We start from the raw sequence: 21,998 nt of genomic DNA, 5'->3' as shown, positions 1-21,998 counted from the left end.
TATTCAAACATTGTTTTAATACACATATACAAAAGTGCACAAATATAGAAACACAAATACAACAGCATACTATCCTATCATACACATACACAAATCATATATACAATGTATTGCATTTCAGAAGTCCTCATCGTGGATGTCATCCTGGGTTGTGCTCGGTCCCAGCCCGATGTTATGGCTGCACGCTCTCAGCAGTTGAGTAGTTGTCATGTCATCGTCTTTGTACTTCTCCCAGATCTCGAAGAGCCACCCGTGCACTTCTTTGAAGATATTCCGGTGTACCCGAGTCAGGGCGTGCTCCGACACAAGGCGGATTGTCAGATCCACTGTTTCTGAAAATATTATATTAGTTTTTATAAGATAATATTTAAATTATAACTATCAATTGAAAATAATATATTGCTTTTTTATTCTATACATGTAAAAAAAATACCTTTAACGTCGTTGTTCCTTCGTACCGTCTGGCGGTATTATATACTGTGTGTTCAACTGACTTTATTTACTCTTTCAATGAATTACACAGTTTACCTCAAAGACCTCGTGAAGAGGCCGGTAGGACCTGTAAATAAACTCTGATACACACATAGACAGTTTGTATCATAATTACAGCGGTGAGTTGTTTACTAATTGGTTACTAATTGGCCATCAAAGGCCCGTGTCGGTAAATTAAAGGCCCGATTCGGTAATTAATTGTTTGCTTATAACGTAAAGACACATACGGCTAATTGAAAGTTTGTGAGTCGATAGTAATGCATAAGCTTTTCTTAAGAGAAAAAGACCAACTTTATTTAAAATGTATTATTGTTCATTCATGTTTTATATTTATTAAACATAATGAACTATGCACACATGTTTTTATACTAACAATAAATCATTTTATTTTATTATTACAAGCGCATACACATGATTCATAAAAAATAACAACACTTCATGCTTTATGTTTATCGCATATAATACACTATTTATAAATATTAGTATACTAACGATAAATCATTTAATTTGTTTGTTATTTATAATCATAATTGTCAATATTGTTGTAATTTTCTACATTTATATACACCCCAATATCATTCACACCTATACGGCATTATTCACACCTATCCGCCTATATATTATCAGTGGGACGAAACGTCTACCCCTTTTCAACACAAATATCAGTGGCACGAACTGGTAGTGGCACGAAACGTCCATAAACAAACGGGTGCTGGACGTTTCGTGCCACTACCAGTTCGTGCCACTGATATTTGTGTAGGAGGGCATTGGACGTTTCGTCCCACTGATAATATATAGGCGGATAGGTGTGAATAATACCGTATAGGTGTGAAATCATAACAGGAAACTTTCGCACCTTTGATTGTAACATCTGTTCAATGGGAAAACAACATTGTTTTTTTTTCAAGATTGTTTAAGAGTCAATTTAAATGCTTCATATAATACATAAACAATACATTACATAAATATATTTAAACATCAGAAGTGAATGCAAACATACATTTAAAAAAAAATTGCATCCTACCCAATCTTGTAGGATTATCTTGTGTTGGCAGAGGTTACATAAATATATACAAACATTTGCAATAAATTGACATTAACAACATCAGAAGTGAATGCATGCATACATTTTAACAATATCTAGAGTGATTACATAAATATATTCAAACATTGTTTTAATACACATATACAAAAGTGCACAAATATAGAAACACAAATCGAGGGGTTAAAACCAGAACGTGATAAGTGCACTTTTTATCAAAAATCACTTGTTTGCACTTTCATAAAGTTATTCCAACGCTCTACAATATGCACTATTCCCTGGAATCTTATCTTGAATACAACATAGTTAATCCGAAAGAACCAAGGTGCACTAAGTGCTTATTGACAAATCTGGTGTATGCCAGAATGCTTCAAGTGCACTTAAGTCATTTTGGCACAATAAGTTTTTATACATATTGAGAGGAAAAACATGTGCCAAAAGGATTTAAGTGCACTTAAATCATTTAAACATAAGCCATTAGTGCATATAATTTAAGGTAAAAACAAAATATGAAGCCCTTACCTTGTTTAGGAATTATTGCATCTTGTTTATTTAAACAGGAATACACAAACTATTGTGCTAATTTGTAATTAGATAGGAAGAATATGCCTTTATTGGTGCTTATCCAAAAGACATTATTCTCCCACTAAGATGGTAAAATAAGATTTGATCTAGAGGCTGTTTTACCGATTCCATGTTCTCGTGTGAGCCAAGTTTATTATAAAAGAAAAAGTTTCAATATTTTCTTTTACTGTTTACAAAACACAAGTTTGACATGTTTATTGTGGAACGAAACTGACGGAAAATGCGGCTGTGAAGTGGGAACCTGTCTTTTGACTTACATGAAATCCCTTCCCATCACAGTTAAGAATGTATGCTTTTATTCTGACTGTTTTAGTGGTCAAAATCGAAAATAGGTTATTACTGTTGCATTGAAAAATGTAAAAACATAGACACCATTGAACAAAAGTATTTAGAAGGTGGACATACCCAAATGGAGTGTGACAGTGTACCTGCTTACATAGAATGAGCAAAGAAATTTACATTGGTATATTTACTAATGGAAACCAATTGTGAGGGTTACACCAAAGAGAACTCCGTATGTTGTTGTGCCTATGAAATACTATGACGCTTTTTATATCAAACATGTAGCTTAAACTGTAATGCCGCCAAATGTTGTAAATGTAAGTGGACAAAAGGTTATATGGACAAAAATAAAATTGATAAAACTACAATTGTGATCCGGGTGTGTGTTTTTTAAGTGCAGTTTTGATGACACCAGTTTTCAGTGTGGTAAACTCATATCCTCTATAAAATCAAATCAAATCCTCTATCAAAGGACCTTCTATAAAATGTGACATACAACCCTTGTAGATTCCGAACTTCCAATTACAGCAACAAAGAAGAAAGACCTGCCATCACTTTGCTCTAAAGGGATAATTCCTTCAGAATATCACCAGTATATCAAGGATATTCCAGACCCAGATACAATAGAAGATAGATAAGATGCAGATGTGGAATAGAATATCTGAATCTTAACTTTCGTCCATTGTTAAGGTTGGAGACACATTTGCATGTCCTGTTCAAATCTAGAATGCAAAAGAAAATAAGTATGTACTTCTACAAAAAGAATTACCATTATGATTATTAAAATAAACTTGTTTTAAGTGCACATGTTTCGTTTAGTCTCGTAAAATAGATGCATAGCACAAGGCTGTTTTGCTTTAATGGCACTAATTCCTGTATGGCATAGGAAAAGCAGCGTTCAATTCTTATGCAAAATAGCACCAAGTGCACTTAACACAGTTGTACTCTGAAAATATATATGTTTAACGTTTATGCCAGAATGAAGTAAGTGCTATTTTGAATACAAAATCATTAAAATATTGTATGCAATCATATAATATGTTTACAATATCAAAACAATACTATTACCTATATTATAACCAAATATTATGCTGATATTCATATTCATCTAAAAGTTGTAGTCTGTCAAACCTTAATTTGCGTTTTTCTCCACTATTTGAAAAATGGAGTTATCACGTTCTGGCTTTAACCCCTCGAAATACAACAGCATACTATCCTATCATACACATACACAAATCATATATACAATGTATTGCATTTCAGAAGTCTTCATCGTGGATGTCATCCTGGGTTGTGCTCGGTCCCAGCCCGATGATATGGCTGAACGCTCTCAGCAGTTGAGTAGTTGTCATGTCATCGTCGTAGTACTTCTCCCAGATCTCGAAGAGCCGCCCGTGCACTTCTTTGAAGATATTCCGGTGTACCCGAGTCAGGACGTGCTCCGACACAAGGCGGATTGTCAGATCCACTGTTTCTGAAAATATTATATTAGTTTTTATAAGATAATATTTAAATTATAACTATCAATTGAAAATAATATATTGCTTTATTATTCTATACATGTAAAAAAAATACCTTTAACGTCGTTGTTCCTTCGTACCGTCTGGCGGTATTATATACTGTGTGTTCAACTGACTTTATTTACTCTTTCAATGAATTACACAGTTTACCTAAAGACCTCGTGAAGAGGCCGGTAGGACCTGTAAATAAACTCTGTTACACACATAGACAGTTTGTATCATAATTACAGCGGTGAGTTGTTTACTAATTGGTTACTAATTGGCCATCAAAGGCCCGTGTCGGTAAATTAAAGGCCCGATTCGGTAATTAATTGTTTGCTTATAACGTAAAGACACATACGGCTAATTGAAAGTTTGTGAGTCGATAGTAATGCATAAGCTTTTCTTAAGAGAAAAAGACCAACTTTATTTTAAATGTATTATTGTTCATTCATGTTTTATATTTATTAAACATAATGAACTATGCACACATGTTTTTATACTAACAATAAATCATTTTATTTTATTATTACAAGCGCATACACATGATTCATAAAAAATAACAACACTTCATGCTTGTCGCATATAATACACTATTTATAAATATTAGTATACTAACGATAAATCATTTAATTTGTTTGTTATTTATAATCATAATTGTCAACATTGTTGTAATTTTCTACATTTATATACACCCCAATATCATTCACACCTGAACGGCATTATTCACACCTATCCGCCTATATATTATCAGTGGGACGAAACGTCTACCCCTTTTCAACACAAATATCAGTGGCACGAACTGGTAGTGGCACGAAACGTCCATAAACCTTTCAAAGTAGCCAGCAACTAAGCAATGAAACTGCAAATTTCAAGTGATAACTTGGAGAAAAGTAGCCGACATCTAGCTTGAATGTAACCGGTGAAATCGCCGGCTGCTGGTGCTGCCGGAGAACACTGGTTAATCTTTAAAAAATAGTTGGTTTGAAAGAAACACATTTAGCTTTCTTTTTTGTTTTCCTAACAATATTGACACTGGGACCATTGACACGACCGTTGTGTAGACCTTCGTCGAGTCAGTATTGTAAGGACAATTTGGCAACATGGTTAGGAAACAAAAAATTTGCTGTAAAGAAACTGCTACCGCATGTTTGTCAAAGTTTTCAAGATGTCGTCTGCCAATCTTCACACGAGAAATCGCAATGAAGACAAGATACTTTTATTTAATTGTTTTAACAATGCAAAAGCACAAATTTAAAAACATGAAATTGATAGTATAATTGTTAAATAATCGGTTATAGAACCAAAAAATTCGGCATTTCCATTTTTGTTTTCCTTACAATATTGACACTACCGTTTTGTAGACCTTGACTAGAGTGAATATTATTAATGAAATTGTTGTCAAATATTATCAATTATAAGTTGAAGAGAAATACAATTACCTTCTATTATTGTCATTTTGAATACATTGAATCGAGCTCTGATTATTTAACAAATTATCATTCCAGTGCTTTTTAAAAAAACACAGTAAACTTCTAATGGAAAATAATGGTATCAACTGTTAGCAATTCAGCGTACATTGTTCTGCATGCACTTATTTTCATTTATTTATTATTAAGTAACAGCAGTGCAATCTGTAAATACTGTTCTGGATGCATGGATATTTATACCCAGGTGATGATAGCCATGTACCAGTATTCACAGCCATGGCAACACAGGGGCATTAAGCAGTGTTTTCTCAGTATTTGATTACTATGTTAATCACTTGAATTTGTACCAAAAAGCGTATGTCCTTCAAGATGAGCCATGTTAGAGCAAAATATAAAAAAAATTGTGAAGTTTATTTTTTATGTTATTATTTTTTATTCACCATTTAATAATTTAATACTAAATTTACACTGGCACCTATAAATTCTGCCACGCTCATATATTTCTTAAATGATGAAATGTTTGCAATACACTATGGTATTAATTATTTTTATACAATAAGTTTGTTAAGACGTTATCAAATCTATTTAGCTTTTATGTGGCCTGAATATTTATCACAACGGGTAAGTAGAAAAAAGCATGCCTCACAGATAGCTTTTTACTTGCATTAATATTTTGACTTAAAAAAATGAAAGAATTTTTCCCCAATTGATAAAGTATTGTTCATTCCCATATCCTGTCACAAAATTCCTTATTAATTGTCTTTCAAAAATCAAAAAAGTTTTAAAATGAAGACTTATGAAGGTGAAAACATTTGTACTTTCTCTTTTTTTAAGAACAATGTGATTCTATGTACCTATATCAACTATTTTAATGCCCCCAGTTTGTATGATCGGGGGTATATTGTTTTTGGCCTGTCTGTCTGTCATTCTGTCCCAAAACTTTAACCTTGGTAACCTTGCGATAACTTTTGAAATATTAACCTTTGAAATATTGAACATAGCAACTTGATATTTGGCATGCACGTGTATCTCGTGGAGCTGCACATTTTGAGTGGTGAAAGGTCAAGGTCATCCTTCAAGGTCTAAGGTAAAACAAAAATCAAAGCGGCGCAATAGGGGGCATTGTGTTTCTGACAAACACATCTCTTGTTCCTATTAAATGAATGAATTCATGATATGGATTTTTTTGTTTAATTTCAATTTTTTGTGTTTTTGAAATAAAGTGTATACATAAGCAGAAAAAAAAATCTGTTTTGATGAATAATTTCAGTTTTTACTTCATCCTCCCATAAGGTTTCTTGGGTCGATGGGGTGAACCCATATATGTATGTGAGCCTTGGACATCAGGTTCTGAAATGCCACCATGGTACAGACAAGAATAAGAAGAGAAAACTGGAAAAGGAGAAGGTATTGGACAGAAAAATGGTAACCTTCCCCTCCATGCTTGTCATTGATTTTTAGCTCGGCTGTTTTCGAAGAAAACCCGAGGTATTGTCATAGCCAGCTTGTCGTGTCGTGTCCGTCGTCGTGTCATTGGCCGTCCGCGTCATGCTAAAACCTTAACATTTTGTCATTGGCTCTAAAATCAAAGTGCTTCAACCTACAACTTTGAAACTTCATATGTAGCTGCACCTTGATGAGTTCTACATGTCACACGCATTTTTGGGTTACTAGGTCAAAGGTCAAGGTCACTGTGACCTTTAAAAAAAAATCTGACAAGCTTTCATGTATTCAAAACTGCACCCGCAGCCGAGCGTGGCACCTTTTATGCGGTGCTCTTGTTAGCTTACCTGAGCACCTTGTTAGTATGCAGAATCTTTATTTTCATAAACAAGATAATAGCAATGTCTCATATAAATCAGTCTTTACTGAATTGGAAAGCATTGTATTTAATAACAATTTTGTTAAAAAATAGGATCCAGATGAATCAGCTAAATGTACAAGAATCTTTTATATATAAACTTTGAAACATCAATGTAGCGCATCCTGTAAGCCATTTAATGCAAAAATAAACAATGTACATGTAATGATGGACATAGGATTTTAAAAATGTTCTTAAAATGGTGTTGATTTTAGTGCAAAACAAAAAAATTTGTTCTTATTGACTGGATAAATGCTCAGATAAAAATATAAGATTTATTTCTTTGGACTTGGTAAAATGCCAACATTGATCAGATCATTCCATGAAGAGTAAAATGTTTACCCTTTTGTTTTATACTGACTAATATTATGATGAAATTAGACTTACAGTATCTGTTCTTTAACAAATTTGGTCCAAATAGTTGTCAAAACTCAACACTGTGTGATATCAGATAAAATATGCATTTTCATGTACATAAAGTTGTAAAGATATTAACATACTTTTCAGACAAAGACAGTTAGCAGTGAGCAACATTCATATGCTAAATAGAAAACAAGGCATGCAGTGCAGCTCTCCAAAAAATTGGACTGTCCTGCTTCTATCATTCTGAAGGAAGTGTTTATATTCACCCCTGAAGAGGTTGGATGTGTTGTTTTTCTTTTATTTAATTTACCCACAAGCAGGACAATTACTGTACATTACATTGTTTTATTGCAATCATAACACTTAAGAAACCTTACTATTGCACCAATGCTCAAAATCCACTGGTTATATCATCAATTTCTTCTGATTCGTACAAAATGTACATTTGTATTGTGTTTGCCTCATTTTTATTGTTTTTACCTCTGTAAAAGTGTGATAAGCAAAATATGATGACAATTAAATTAAACATCTTCATCCAATCATTTTTTGCTATTGTTGGTTTTAAGCACTGTTTAGGTTGTCAACATTATGTCATTTAATACAAGGGTTCATCAAGCGAGCTGGACAAAAAATGGCTGCTTCTAATGTGAGGAGTGATCTGAGTAAAGGCATCAAGAAGATAATGGTGGTGTTTCCTAACATCGAACACAAGTACCATACAAGTGGAGAGGTACTGATATGTAAAGTTAAATTTCTGTTGATTCATTTGCTGTAACATGTGATCAAAATTGTCAACAGTTGCCCCATCATGGGGATTTCTTGTTTACCTGGCACGTAATAATTTAAAAAAATGTAAACATCTTTTGAATTTGATTTTTTGCAAATGTTTAAAACCAAATCTAAAGACTTTGCTTAATAGCTATTTTTACCAGTGTTAACTAAAAGATGAATAGGATTACGCAGAATATTTAAAAATGTCATCAGACTGCTCCAGCTTTAAACCTGATTTGTTTGGCAGCACTCTGTACCTTTACATTATCCTAGATCTTTCCTTAAAAGATGATGTGTATAATAAAATAACTTACAATTAATTTTCTCTAAATGCTTGCGTTTTGATAGTTGTTATTTGACATCAAATAATAAAACTAAAGATTGTTAAAAGCATGCTCCTGGAATCGAAGGTAGCCACACGCCAGTGGTCGAATGATTTATATGGACTTTTATTAAAAATGACTGTTTAAAGACTTTCTTAAGAAGTCAAAGTTTTGCAATAATTAAGATAATAATAACGAAATAATGAGGAGAAGAAGGACCTAAAGATTATGCCCTGGTTTCCATTATAATTTCTTTATTATTCCCTGCCGAAAGGCATAGGTATATTGAACTTGCAGTTGTCATTCCGTTTGTGTGTATGTATGTCCATCTTCGCAATCAGCATATTGCAATATGTCAACTAGTAAATTACCTAGGTTGATGAAATTTGGTATGTTGAAAGAGGGACAAAAATGTACAATTTCCTTCATTTTTTTTTTGCCTCCTGCGCAAATTATTGTTGCTGAGTTTAAAGAAATGATTGGAAACTTAAAGCGTGCTGACTCAAAAAGTACGTAAGCAGAGTTGATAAAGTTTGGAGGGCATAAATGGCCGTATTGGGAATATGCACTTCATGTCAGTTTCTTTAATATGGTTCAAATTGCTGATTGCTATGGTTATATAAATACAATGCAGCAAATATCCACTAGGGGGCTGTTGTTTTGTCTGTTAACAAGCTCTTGTTAATGTAAGATTCAAATTTTACTGATAATCTTAACTAATCAACAACAACGCACTCTGGGGTCACACTGTCTGTCAGACACTGAGACATCTACATCTTTTCATTTGACACCTCTTTATAATAATATATTTATATTAGCTTGAAGATCTGTATTAACATGCAGATGATCGTACATTGGGGTGATAATGTTTGCAAAGTGCATGTTTATATTAATTGCTGCTATTTAAATTTCTTATTGAATCTTCAACAGAACGCTGGGCTGTTGCAACGTATCGACAGTGATGTTGCCTCAAAAATTCAAGAACTTGTGGTGGAAGAGGGCGTTGCAAATGTTGAAAAAAATGCAACGCCATCTGACCTCATTTGTTATGAAGAATGTAACACCTGCTCCATCAAGAACTAAAAGGAGATTTGCCCCTACAAAAAAGTGATCAGATATCACATGAATAAGGCAGCAAAGAAGGGTTGTGATAGCAATGATGACCAACACAACTTAGTTTAGCTTGTGAGTGTGCTTAGTGTGTAATTAACAGTTACTTCAATACAGATATATATTTATCACATGCCATACCCTGCTTCCCCTTGTAATATAACCATTACGAATATTTTTATCTTACACATGTGTAATATACTTTTTAAGGATTTTCATTGGCTTACTTTCGTTTGATTGACCAATCGCATTTTGTTATGTTGCTGAAATAACATTGCAACGTCAAATGACGTCACGAAATGTAAACACCATTTTGGATTTATCATTAAGTTTGCGAAAATATTTTAATAATTTTTGTGTCCGGAGCCATATCTTGGAAGTGCTTTGGCGGATTTCATTGAAACTTGGTATGAGTATAAATATGGATAAGAGGATGATACTTAACATTTGACAGAGTTATACATCTCATTAAGCGAAATTTAAGAAATTGTGTTATTATATTTTCATATATTACTTTTCGGCCTAAGATGCTAAGGTCATACATTGTTTTGTAAACGAAACATGCGACATAATTTTCCTTTATCATTTACATTTGTTGTAAATAGTGAGCATATTAAAATTCTGATGTCTGATATTAATTTGCCTCTTGTGAATAGATTTGTACCATTGTTTTGATAAATGGACCTTTTCACGTTTTGGTTAATTGACGAAATTGATTTTTTTTTTCAGATTTCAAAATTTTCGTTGTAGTTTTATTTTTGCGAGGAATCGGTAATACTGAACATTTACTAAGCTCTACAATATTACAGTATTTGCATATTTTGATGATTTAAACACATTAAAAATTTAAAGCATTACGAAGGAATAATTTGGCGAGTTCTGTTGTTATCATTATATTTTGTGACAGTACGATGATTGCTGATATAAATTATAACATAAACATATTACTTACTATACGATCACAGATGGGCGAGTTGTTTAAGTTCTAGTCTTTTACTCAAATGGTCAGTTGATTAAGACTAGTTAAGGATAACTTTTTTATCTTTGATTTTATTCTTGTTTAATTATTGAGCTATTTAATTTCGATGTAAACATTTATCTTTTTACATTATTTTATTTATTTCATCATTTTTATTTTTAAAACTTCAACACATGCCAAAATCCGTGAAAATATCCATATACAGGTATGCGTTTATAATTGTTGGCATCATTTACGTCAATTTCTTTAAACTATGACTTGTTCCCTTCGCACCAAGACAATAATATTAATTGATTAAACCAATGGTTATTGTTTGCTTTTGAATGTCTTACTATTGAACATTTGATAATCTCATCCGAAGGTTGTTGCTTTCCCGGGATTTTATTATTTTGTTAATTTATTAATTTTCCAACGTTTAGAAATGTCATGTTTTGCTTACATTTATAAATGTATTTATACTTTTATTCGCACTTTGATCGTAGTACTTTCATGTTTGGCTTTCTTTCACATCGAACGAGTGTTTATTTTTTTTATAAATATCATCCACGGTTGAGTGGTTCGATTTAACTTCTTTAATTTAAGACGCATTCTGCAGAATACACCAAAAATATCGGGTTTGATGAACCTTATATATTTAATGTTGTGCCTTTCTTTTATTAATACGCTCTCCTTTTCTATATTTTGTTATTCGTCTGCAAAACAAAAGCGTTTATATTTGCGCTCTTTTATTGCTAGTTTATATTTTTTCTTGATTAAAAATCAATGCATTTTTTAGCATTTGCCTATAACCATAGTTTATTCGATGTTATGGTATGATTTTCTTGAAACGAGATGGTTTGCCACAGACGTGAATGGCAGCAATGTATAGATTGTGTGTAAACCATTTCACCATTTCTCCCATTTCACCTTGAATCGGTAAATATTAAAGATGAAGTTTGTGTAAATAATGCGTTGTTAAAACGTCAATTTTATCTGCATTTTAGGAGACGTATGATGTTAACTGTGTATAGTTGTGAAATTAACCATATTCGTCGTTATCGCATTAGTTATGGCGACACTCTTCAAAGATGATCTTAAAATACTTAAAGTTGTAATGATTGTTTATTTGTAACCTTTTAAGTCTAGTCCGGGTTTTCGCAACAAATAAATTTAACCAAACATAGGACTGCACTCAACAGCACTTATGTGGCCAAGGATGGTTAAATCTCATAGATGTGTGTTCATATTGAAATACCATATAAAGTTGTATATATTTATGTATGCATGCATGTATGTATGTATGTATGTATGTATGTATGTATGTATGTATGTATGTATGTATGTATGTATGTATGTATGTATGTATGTATGTATGTATGTATGTATGTATGTATGTATGTATGTATGTAATGATATACATATTAGATATATTTAGTCTTATAGCCTAACAATTGATCCATATGCATCACGCACATTTACCAATAAGGTGTACTCCTTTTTATCATGTTAATGTCATTAATTAAAAAAGTTGCAATATTATATGAAATCATGTATTCCCTTCATAAACATACCATGTTTACCAGTTTATAACAATATCGTCCATTCTTTATCTTCTACCATCACTTATAAATAAATTGTATAATCCATATATAATGTAAGCTATGAGCTTGTATAAGCTTTGTTGCTGAATAAATGTTGTTCTTGTTCTAAGCATTTTTGTTTGTAACAATTTTTGTCTTTAAACGGAAGATATGACATTATCAGAGAACATAAAGTCATTGACAATAACAATCCATCAATTATAAGGTAATTACAATGTATAACTTCTAAAATGTAATATAGACCGTATAACCCTTTCTCCCATAAGAAGCAAAGTGAAAATTGATTTTGCAACCAGCATAAACCCAGAACAGCAACTCGCAGTCTGTTAAGGTTTTATGCTGTTTGTTACTCATCAGTACATAAGGATTGGAAATGAAGCATTTAAAACTTGAATATGTTAAGAAAGGACTTATTTAATTTAATTTTCTAAAGGACTTTAAATGCATCAAAGTGCATTTGTGAGAGGTAAAGGGATAAGCACATGAGATTGTGTGTTTGTCCTTCATTTATAAAACCCGATGTATAAGCACGATGTGATCGTTGTCTAGACGCATACCAATATGGGTTCATGTGTTCCTCAACGCTATTAAATCCGTTAATTAGCATGTGCATATTCGATGGACACAGATAAACAGAAGTGGATCAGTTTCTTCATGCAATTGATACCGTATAAAGAAACTCAATTTATTCACTCGATGCTGATTGATTGGGTTTTATTAGGCCATACGATGCAGATTTATTGGGTTTTATTACACTATAATGCAATTAAGACCATATATTCGCATGTGAACGTTAACTGGGCGCAGATAAATAGGCATCCATCCCTGGTTTCACCCGAATTGTACCGTATAAGCACGAAGTGGACGTTGTCTGGATGCTTTTTTGGAGGGGGTGGGGGTATTAATTATACAATGGTAAAAAAATATAAAAAATAAAACACGCGGAGATTTCATGCACGTACATCAATCTAATTAACTTAGTTATTTGATGCAATTAATAGCATTAAAGCACACTCAACAGAAGCCCCCCCCCCCCCTCCCGGAAGCCCCACGATTAAAGTGATTTTGAAGGCTTTGTCAACCACTTTTCGGACATGTCACGCCTTATTTACTTTCATCTAAGTACCTTCTTATAATGCCAAAAATATGCATAGTTTATACGCCGGGCGACACAGAGTATAAAGTTGAAACATTTTAGCGATTGTCTGTGATTAGTGGGCAGTTATGAGTACGAAGAAGAAGATAAAAATGAGTTTACATATGTGATTTAGATCTAGCTAAGTGTGAAGCATCAAATTTGACTTTACTTTGAAGATTTTAGGGGGGGGGGGGGGCGTACGCCGCGTCCGCTCCCCTCCATTGGAGCCGCCTATGCTTAATGTGTTGACTCTCGACTCAGGTTGATAGGGCTCTAAATGCTCTATAATGCACGTACGACCGTATGTAAATGTTACTGGGCCCAGATTACCGTTAAACCATCATTTTTAAACACGAATATAACCGTTTACGCGGGATATAAAAAAACGTTGTCTGGACGCAGAATAATCGGCGCTCATTAGTTCCCAAACGCTATTACACTCGTATTCGCGCAGATAGTCCATAGATAGAAGTCAATGAGTTATCCCATGCATATCCCAATCTCACTCAATTTTTGGACGCATATATTTATAGGGTTCAACTATGGGATAATGGACGTATATAAGCGCATGTCATGTAAACTGAGCACAGATCATTAGGGACCAATAATTTATAAACCCGATTTTAACGTACATTATAAGCTCGACGGGAACGTTATCTGGATAAAGATTTATAGGCGCCCATTACTTCACCAACGCTATAACACCCGTATAAAAACTTGCGAAGAGACGCAGAGACGCGGGTAAATAGAAGATACAGGATCTTCACTATAAATCTGTATTCTGAACTCCTAATAGTGTGCCTGTCTGTATCTAATGATGTTTGCAGAACTCCACATGATGTGCAAGTGTGCATCTAAAGCATCAAATTTGTTCGCGCAGACAAATAGGGCTTTATAAGGTTATATTACACTAATTCCGATTCCCATAGGGTCCCATTATAAAACTGACAACTTTCACAGCATTTTTCTTGCCTTTCCGACGTATCAATTTTTCCGAACCTGGTATCATTTTAAAGATGGATCTGTCATCTTCCAATAATTGCAATCAAAAACATACCGTCTCGCAACTTCTAAGAAAGTAAATCGCTGTCGAATGAACCCACCGTAGAAAAACGTGTTTCGGAATCCTAATTTCGACAAAAGCCCCACACAATAGAAAACACACCCTCAAAAGTTCATCTTTTAAGTTAGCTTCCAATCCAAGGCATCAAAGTACTCCAGACACATACAGGATATTACAAATAACCACAAAAGACATGTCTCACATTGTTAAATGGCTTATATTCAAGAAGAGAAAAGGAACTCTTTAGAAATAGGCACTACTTTCGAATGGACCACGGAGGGATACACAATGATTTAGAGTAATGTAATCTATAACACTCGTAATTCATACTAGCCGATCCGCAAAATAAACACCTCGCTCACGTAGTGCACAATCAGCACTATAAATCTGTATTCCAAATTTAATATGTTTATTCACAATAGTTTCACTATAAATAGAGATATAACTACTTATCATTATCAAAGTAACAAAATTTATTTAATACTTTTAAAATCCAATGAAAATAGAAGGAAAAAATCATTGTCGTAAATGTTGCTGCAAAGGCGTTGTATTTCCATATTTTTTTGCCAAATAGTTTTCCTTCCAAAACTGACCAGACCGAATGTTTACATGCACCAGATTCTTAAAAAATGGATATGACCCTACTGTACTTACTGGAGGTTACATCATACTAAACAATCGTTTCATGCTGTACTCTCTAAAAAACATCATAGATCTATTTTACCAATCTCCACGCAGAGTTGTCGTTCCTTGCTCTCACGTACAACTGCATAAGGCAATCACACATTCTCGGCCCTTTCCGTCAAACATCGGATAAGTATGATAATCTGCGAGGGGTACCGAATGTGCATAAGGCTCAGCACGCCTTTTTGTCTACCAAATAGCTAAAACCGAACAAACGCCTACAACGTATATTTGTGTGGATATTTAAGATCGCATGCATTTAATTAAGAAATATGACTTTTAAATGTACGATAAATCGTGCAAAAACTTGTGAGTTTTAATGCAACTCTTTGGAACTATTGTATTGCCCATTTACACAGATGTAATTATTCCACGCACTTCGCAAATGTAAACAATTGTACATATTTTTTATTGAGTGACGTTAGGCATTGTTTCGACGTATTTATGTATGTTGGTTTCTTAACATAAAAAACATATCAATTTTATAATAATTAATTAAGACTGATATAAGATATCATGGTATGAGATGGTTTTCTTTAATGCAGTTAATTCAATGTAACCGTCGTGCAAGAGATTGTTTAGTATACTGTAACCTCAATGATGAACGCTTTGAATGATCATGACATGAATGAGACGCTTTCATAACAATAGTCCGTTCTGAGCCCAACACAGAGGTGAATGTAATGTGACCGTCGTGCAAGAGATTGCTATTTTACTCGAAGCCATGTTTTATAACTTTAGACTGGTGTTCTGGCTTTATCTCTTGGAGATTTCGAAAGGGAAAGAAAATGTGTTCACTACTAAATCCCTGACATAGGTTTACAGTCAACTCGCACGGTAGTCAACTCGCTCGGTAGTCAAAATATTGATGTATTATTGGGTTCTAAATGAGTAATTTATGCATAAAAACAAATGAGAAATACTTTCAGAGTTTAGTTCAATACTTTTTCTTGAAAAATATTTACAAAATAACAAACAAAATCACAAAATATTGTTTACACCATGGTAACGTTATCGGTGTAAGTAAGTAAGTAAGTTTATTGTAAACAAAGGCCTCCGGCCCATAATACATCATGTTACAAAATATAAAGTTGTCCCCACAGGCAGCAGTATCATAAATTTGCCCCCCCCCCCCCGGGGGAACCTACCCCCCCCCCCCCCGAGCTTACCCCAGGGGTTCCAGATTGTTAAATGTACACATTGACATATTGTGTATGGTTTGACTTTTCAACAACGAATATTGACAAAAATACACAGTTTGAAAAATAACCCTCGTATAGGTATTATATATACACAAGGTATGAAACGCACTATATGCCTAGGCTATTGCTGAAAGATTGTGGAACACTGGACGTGACCTTTTTCACCGAAAACACACATGTTCCCATGCAGTTGCCGACAAAATGCAACTGGATTCGTTAAAAGACAGTAAAAGCAACGTAATTACACAATTAACCGATCTTCTGCTCAGCTAATAACTTCAATATTCAATTAAATTTGACTTTCACGCTATATGTCACTCGGTGTTTCATCTACACATGTACCCCATTTTAATTTTATAACGCGTCATCTGGTTGGTTGTTCTCATTGTGTTGGCCAATGATATGGCGTTTTAGAACCGAGCATTCGATCGACAAAATATGACAGCAAAACACAGACATGTAGCGAGAAAGTCAAATTTAATTATTAAAGTTTACTATCTACTCTTTACGGAGAATCCGGAGATGGACGAAGTGTTACGATTGGTACGAGTCTACTCTTTTCGGATAATCCGGAGATGGACGAAGTGTTACGATTGATGATAAAGTTAGAGACTAAAGTAAAAATTTGCACTGAAAAAGGTTACATTTCACTAGAAAATGACCGGAAAATTAAAGGTGCAAACAACAGTCGATTTTGATTTGAGTCAAGTTCTTTCTTGGTTTGAACATGACATATCTTTTTTGTTGCTTAGATCGATTCAGCTTAGAATGACCTTTCCGAAAAGGTATGTTTACGGGGGTCTCTGTGTGCAAAATGTTGCATTTATTTTCGCTTAAAGTTGTCGCTTCTATAGATAACAGGCTCTTTCAGCCCCAAGCTTTTTCGACCCAGTCCGAAATTTCAGGCTGATTCGGCCCCAATTTGTTATCCCACCTTTTCTTTAAAACTTAATTGATTACAGCGGGTGTAAGATTAGCTAGCCGTCCGTTTGGTGACAATATATTTGAATATAATTGAATAAAGGTGCATAAAATGATATATCGTGTTGTCGGTTTGTTTCTTAGTATTGCTTTTGATTAAATGAAATTAATTGAAACCCATTATCGTTTTAACAACTATACCAATGTATGTAATTCATTATTGTTTTAATTGTTAAATTGTGCCGGCTTTTAATTGAATCGATTGTCGGTTTGTTTGTTAAATATTGCGTTTGATTAAAGGTGTAAATGATGAGTATTTGTTTGCTATCTTCAATTGTTGTTTTGTGTCGGTTATTTAGCGAAATATTGTAAAATGCTTTTTAAATGCGAACTGAGGTATGGAATGCAAACGGGGATTAATCTTATGGCCTTATTAATTTGTTAATCCGTACGTGACACATGACACATGTATTTTACAACCTGATAAAGTCATAAAACCGGGCATAGGTGCGGGTGCTAGTCAATATGGCTTCACCCGATAATGAAAGACGGGGTCGTAGTAATTAAGCATATGCTGTTAATTAGAACAATAAGAACCTTTTTTCTATGATTGCTTATGCAACTGAATTGATAATTGTTTTTTGTCAACTTTTAAGTCCTATCAATACGCAAAAAAACGAAGTGAAATGTAATTGAAATTATAAATGAAATAATCAATCATTAACAAATAAAAATTGTTTTAATTTCTTTCTTGACGCAAAAAGTGGAATATAAATTGAAATTATTAATAAAATAAATAAATAAACAATTCAAATCGAATGTATATATGCCTTTTAGTAAAAACGAAATCTACACATCTATATACATCAACAAAATCTATTATAGCCGACCTACTATGCATACATCACGGAGCGTATATTGACAGGAGTTGAAACGAGTATTTGACCCTTACCGTAGTCAATTCAAATTTATGCAAAAACTAATCATCCGATTTTATTGGTTTATACGTTATCTTGTTGCTTATTAATTCCTCTTTCAAAAAATATAACTTTTAGTATATTTCCGTTGTTATTCCGTTGTTTTGATGTACCCACTAACGTCTTTTTCTAATTTTACTTTTATTTCTCGGCCGATTTTGACAAATTATATATCATTAGAAAGCCTTCATTTCGTAGTTTTCAGATATATAAATATATATGAAGTTTTACTTCTAATTTTGGCAGCCCGGCGAGTTATGACTTTAACTTTTGCAAATATCATGCCGTTTTAGAATCTACATTTACGGTAAACATAGTTGTACTTTATACATATTTGTAACGTTTATATTAGGAGTTCAGTTTTTAAAACTACATCTTGCTTAGGAGAATATAATTCTGTATACGATAGAAAAAAATCGGTTTAAAAATGAAAGTAAATAAGGAATGACTTTGTACGAAAGTAGCTCGCGGTCATAACGCTCCGAACTGATGATACGGTCTTGGCGATTTTGCTTTTGTTTATATACCGACCATTACATTTCCGTTGGCAGGATAATTATATTTTTGATCGAATATATTGTTCACGAAACATATCAATAAATCTTACTATTAATGAAGCTGAATAAATTAACGATTTCAGCTCTTGTTTATAACACTGAAAGGGTGATAATTTTATATAGCGGACCCTCTTGATATTTTCGGCTTTGCACACTTCACATTAAATGGGTGTTAAAAACATTCGTTTGTTGTTTATTATCAAAAGGTTATTACGTATAATGATATGAAAGGTGATGTACCTTAAATTATCAATTAATTAAACTTATTTAGAGATTCTTGAAAATCACGGTCGGTGTTACGCAGGTCATTTCGTATTTTGACATCAGTGCATCATGTCCAACTATTCAAAATCGGATTTTTTTCACTGGGATGATGACGACTTAGATTTAGATGAATTGTTAGGTGATTACACATGTAGCAGTGATAATTCTGAGAATGTTAAACCGTGTTAGAAAGTAAAAGTGACAAAAGCAATCGAATCAGTGGGTGTCTACCAGTGTACTGAGTGCCCAAAAACTTACAAGACGATGTCTCGTTTTCGGGGTCATATGATTTCCAGGCACGGATACGAAAGAGTGAATGGTAAATATTTTATTTGTTTCATCATGCTTATTTTATCGATTGCATCTGAATTGGAGGGCATTATTGCTAGTGGTAAAGAGTAACAGATCTTGTTCAGTTTGACAAAGGTAGATTGTTTTTACTCCATTGTATGTTTGTTATAATCATTCTTGATTTTAGTTGTCTTTCACTTGGAATTAATACAACAATAGAGAGGTCATTGTTAGGAACTTTGACACCTTGATTAAGCCTCATCAGGGGTGTGAGTGCTTGATTGTAATACCCATTAATGGCACGCTCCCAACCAGCTCTTGTTTATAACACAGACAGGGTGTTAATTTTTAGTACGAGACAGCGTATGTAGCGGACCCTCTTGATATTTTTCGGCTTTGCATACTTCAAATAAAATGGGTGTCAAAACATTCATCGTTTGATGTTTATTTTCAAAGAGGTTTTTATGTATAATTATATGAAAGGTTATTTACCTTAAATTATCAATTAATTAAAATTATTTAAAGATTCTTGAAAATCCCGGCCAAAAAATATCAAGAGGGTCCGCTATATACTCTGTCTCGTTACAAAATTAACACCCTGTCTGTGTAATAAACAAGAGCTGAAATCGTTAATTTTTTTAAGCTTCATTTAGAATTAGCTTTATTGTAAAATATAATAATCATGACAAAGGAAATTAAATGGCCGGTATCTAAACAAAAGCAAAATCGCCAAGACCGTAAGCATCAGTTCTCTGCGTTAGGACCACGCGATACTTTCGTACAAAGTCATTCCTTACTTAATTTCATTTTAAAACCATTTTTTTTCTATCGTATACAGAATTCTATTCTCCTAAACAAGATGTAATTTTTTTAAACTGAACTCCAAATATAAACGCTACAATTCGGTATAAAGTACGAACATGTCAACCGTAAATCTAGACTCTAAAACCGTGTGATATTTGCAAAAGTTAAAGTTATAACTCACCGGGCTGCCAAAATCAGAAGAAAAACATAATATATATTTATATATATAGAAACTGCGTAACGTAGGCTTTCTGATGATATATAATTTGTCAAAATCGGCAGAGAAATGAAAGTATAATTTAAAAAAAAGACGCGAGTGGGTACATCAAAATGTATAACCTCGGCGCTTCGATGTACGCTAATCGATAGCTACTGGTTACGTAACAAAGTATCGACAAGCTATTTGCCGATACGGTCCCGTTTCATATCCGTGGCATACATTTATACTTTTGGTAACAAATACTAACTTAACAATAAAATTCTAACTTATCTCGATCGCGAACGATATTGTAAACATTCTTTTTAAATGAGAACTGAGACATAGAATGCAAGCGTCAATTAATATAATGGCCTTATTACAACTTTAATTTTGTTTTCTTATTGTGGTATAAGACATACAAGTAAGAAGAGGTATTCACGTTCGATTACTTTCATATTACAATATGTGTACAATCTATTTTCTTTTGGGATATTTTCATGTAGTCCTTTCTCAAACGCAAGATTGTGTGCTTGTGAAAATAAATTGATAATGGTCTATGAAACAATAACAGTTTCGTTCATTAGTGTCAATTAATAAATTAATTATGATATTTAAAGCTTCCCTTATTTTGTAACGTAATTTATGACGAAATTTGCAAACAAGTTGTAGGCATTTCTGCGACAGATTTTTTTTACTTTGATTGCTTATGAAAATAAATTGATAATTGTCTATGAAACAATAACAGTTTCGTTCATTAGTATCGATTCATAAATCAATAATGTTATGTACAGCTTTCCTTATTTTGTAACGTAATTTATGACGAAATTTGCAAACAATTAGTTGTAGGCATTTCCGGTAAATTTATAGTTTGTTTTATTTTTAAAGTCGTCTAAGACTCTTGTATGTCATTTATATTAACGCCTCAAAACAATTTCAATTATAATAACGCCTCATTTCGACGACGACATACCTGAAGCAAAAGACAAGAGAATCTTTTTTTAAATGGAATAATCTTCAATAAAGATAATATAAAACTGTAATAAACAATATTCCATAGTTTTAAAGAGTATTTGCATATTTGCAACGATTTATTCAAATTAAAACTGGGGCCGAAAAAGCCTGGGACTTGAGCCGAATGAGCCTGAAATTGCGGCCGAATAAGCCTTTAAAAAAAGGCCGAAATGGCTTGGGGCCGAAAGAGCCGACAACCCTTTTACATTGAATTTTATCGGGAAATTATTTAGTATATTGTGACGGGGAAATACCGGAATCTACCGGATAATTTCAAAATCTACCGGAATCTACCATAATCTAGCTATACTGTACCAGATTTACCGGAAACTATACAAAATCTAACAAAATCGACAATTAAACGTTATATTTTGTTTATGTAATGATATTTATCATCAAATTGACCAGAAATAATGAAATTCTATAAAATATATGAGCCCTCAAAATCATCACAAGACAATTGATGACCTCCTAAGGGTAGGATATTACAAAACAATATTGGATATGTACTGTTTTAATGCAAACGTCCGCGAAAAACTTCTTGTTTGTATTGAATAATAAAGATGATAT

At 33.2% G+C, this 21,998-nt stretch overlaps 1 long non-coding RNA gene across 1 annotated transcript; it reads left to right on the top strand.

Moving 5' to 3' along the window:
* Positions 1-6,524: 6,524 nt before the first annotated feature.
* LOC127879818 (uncharacterized) lies at positions 6,525-12,422 on the top strand. The gene is made up of 4 exons (XR_008049248.1): positions 6,525-6,737; positions 7,699-7,830; positions 8,160-8,284; positions 9,579-12,422. It is a non-coding gene; the product is annotated as an uncharacterized LOC127879818 (long non-coding RNA).
* Positions 12,423-21,998: the final 9,576 nt, after the last annotated feature.

This window comes from Dreissena polymorpha, chromosome 4 (assembly GCF_020536995.1).
Source record: "Dreissena polymorpha isolate Duluth1 chromosome 4, UMN_Dpol_1.0, whole genome shotgun sequence".
Lineage (NCBI taxonomy): Eukaryota > Metazoa > Mollusca > Bivalvia > Myida > Dreissenidae > Dreissena > Dreissena polymorpha.
Note: the sequence above shows the minus strand (reverse complement) of the source record. Positions and strands in the feature narration are given on the sequence as shown.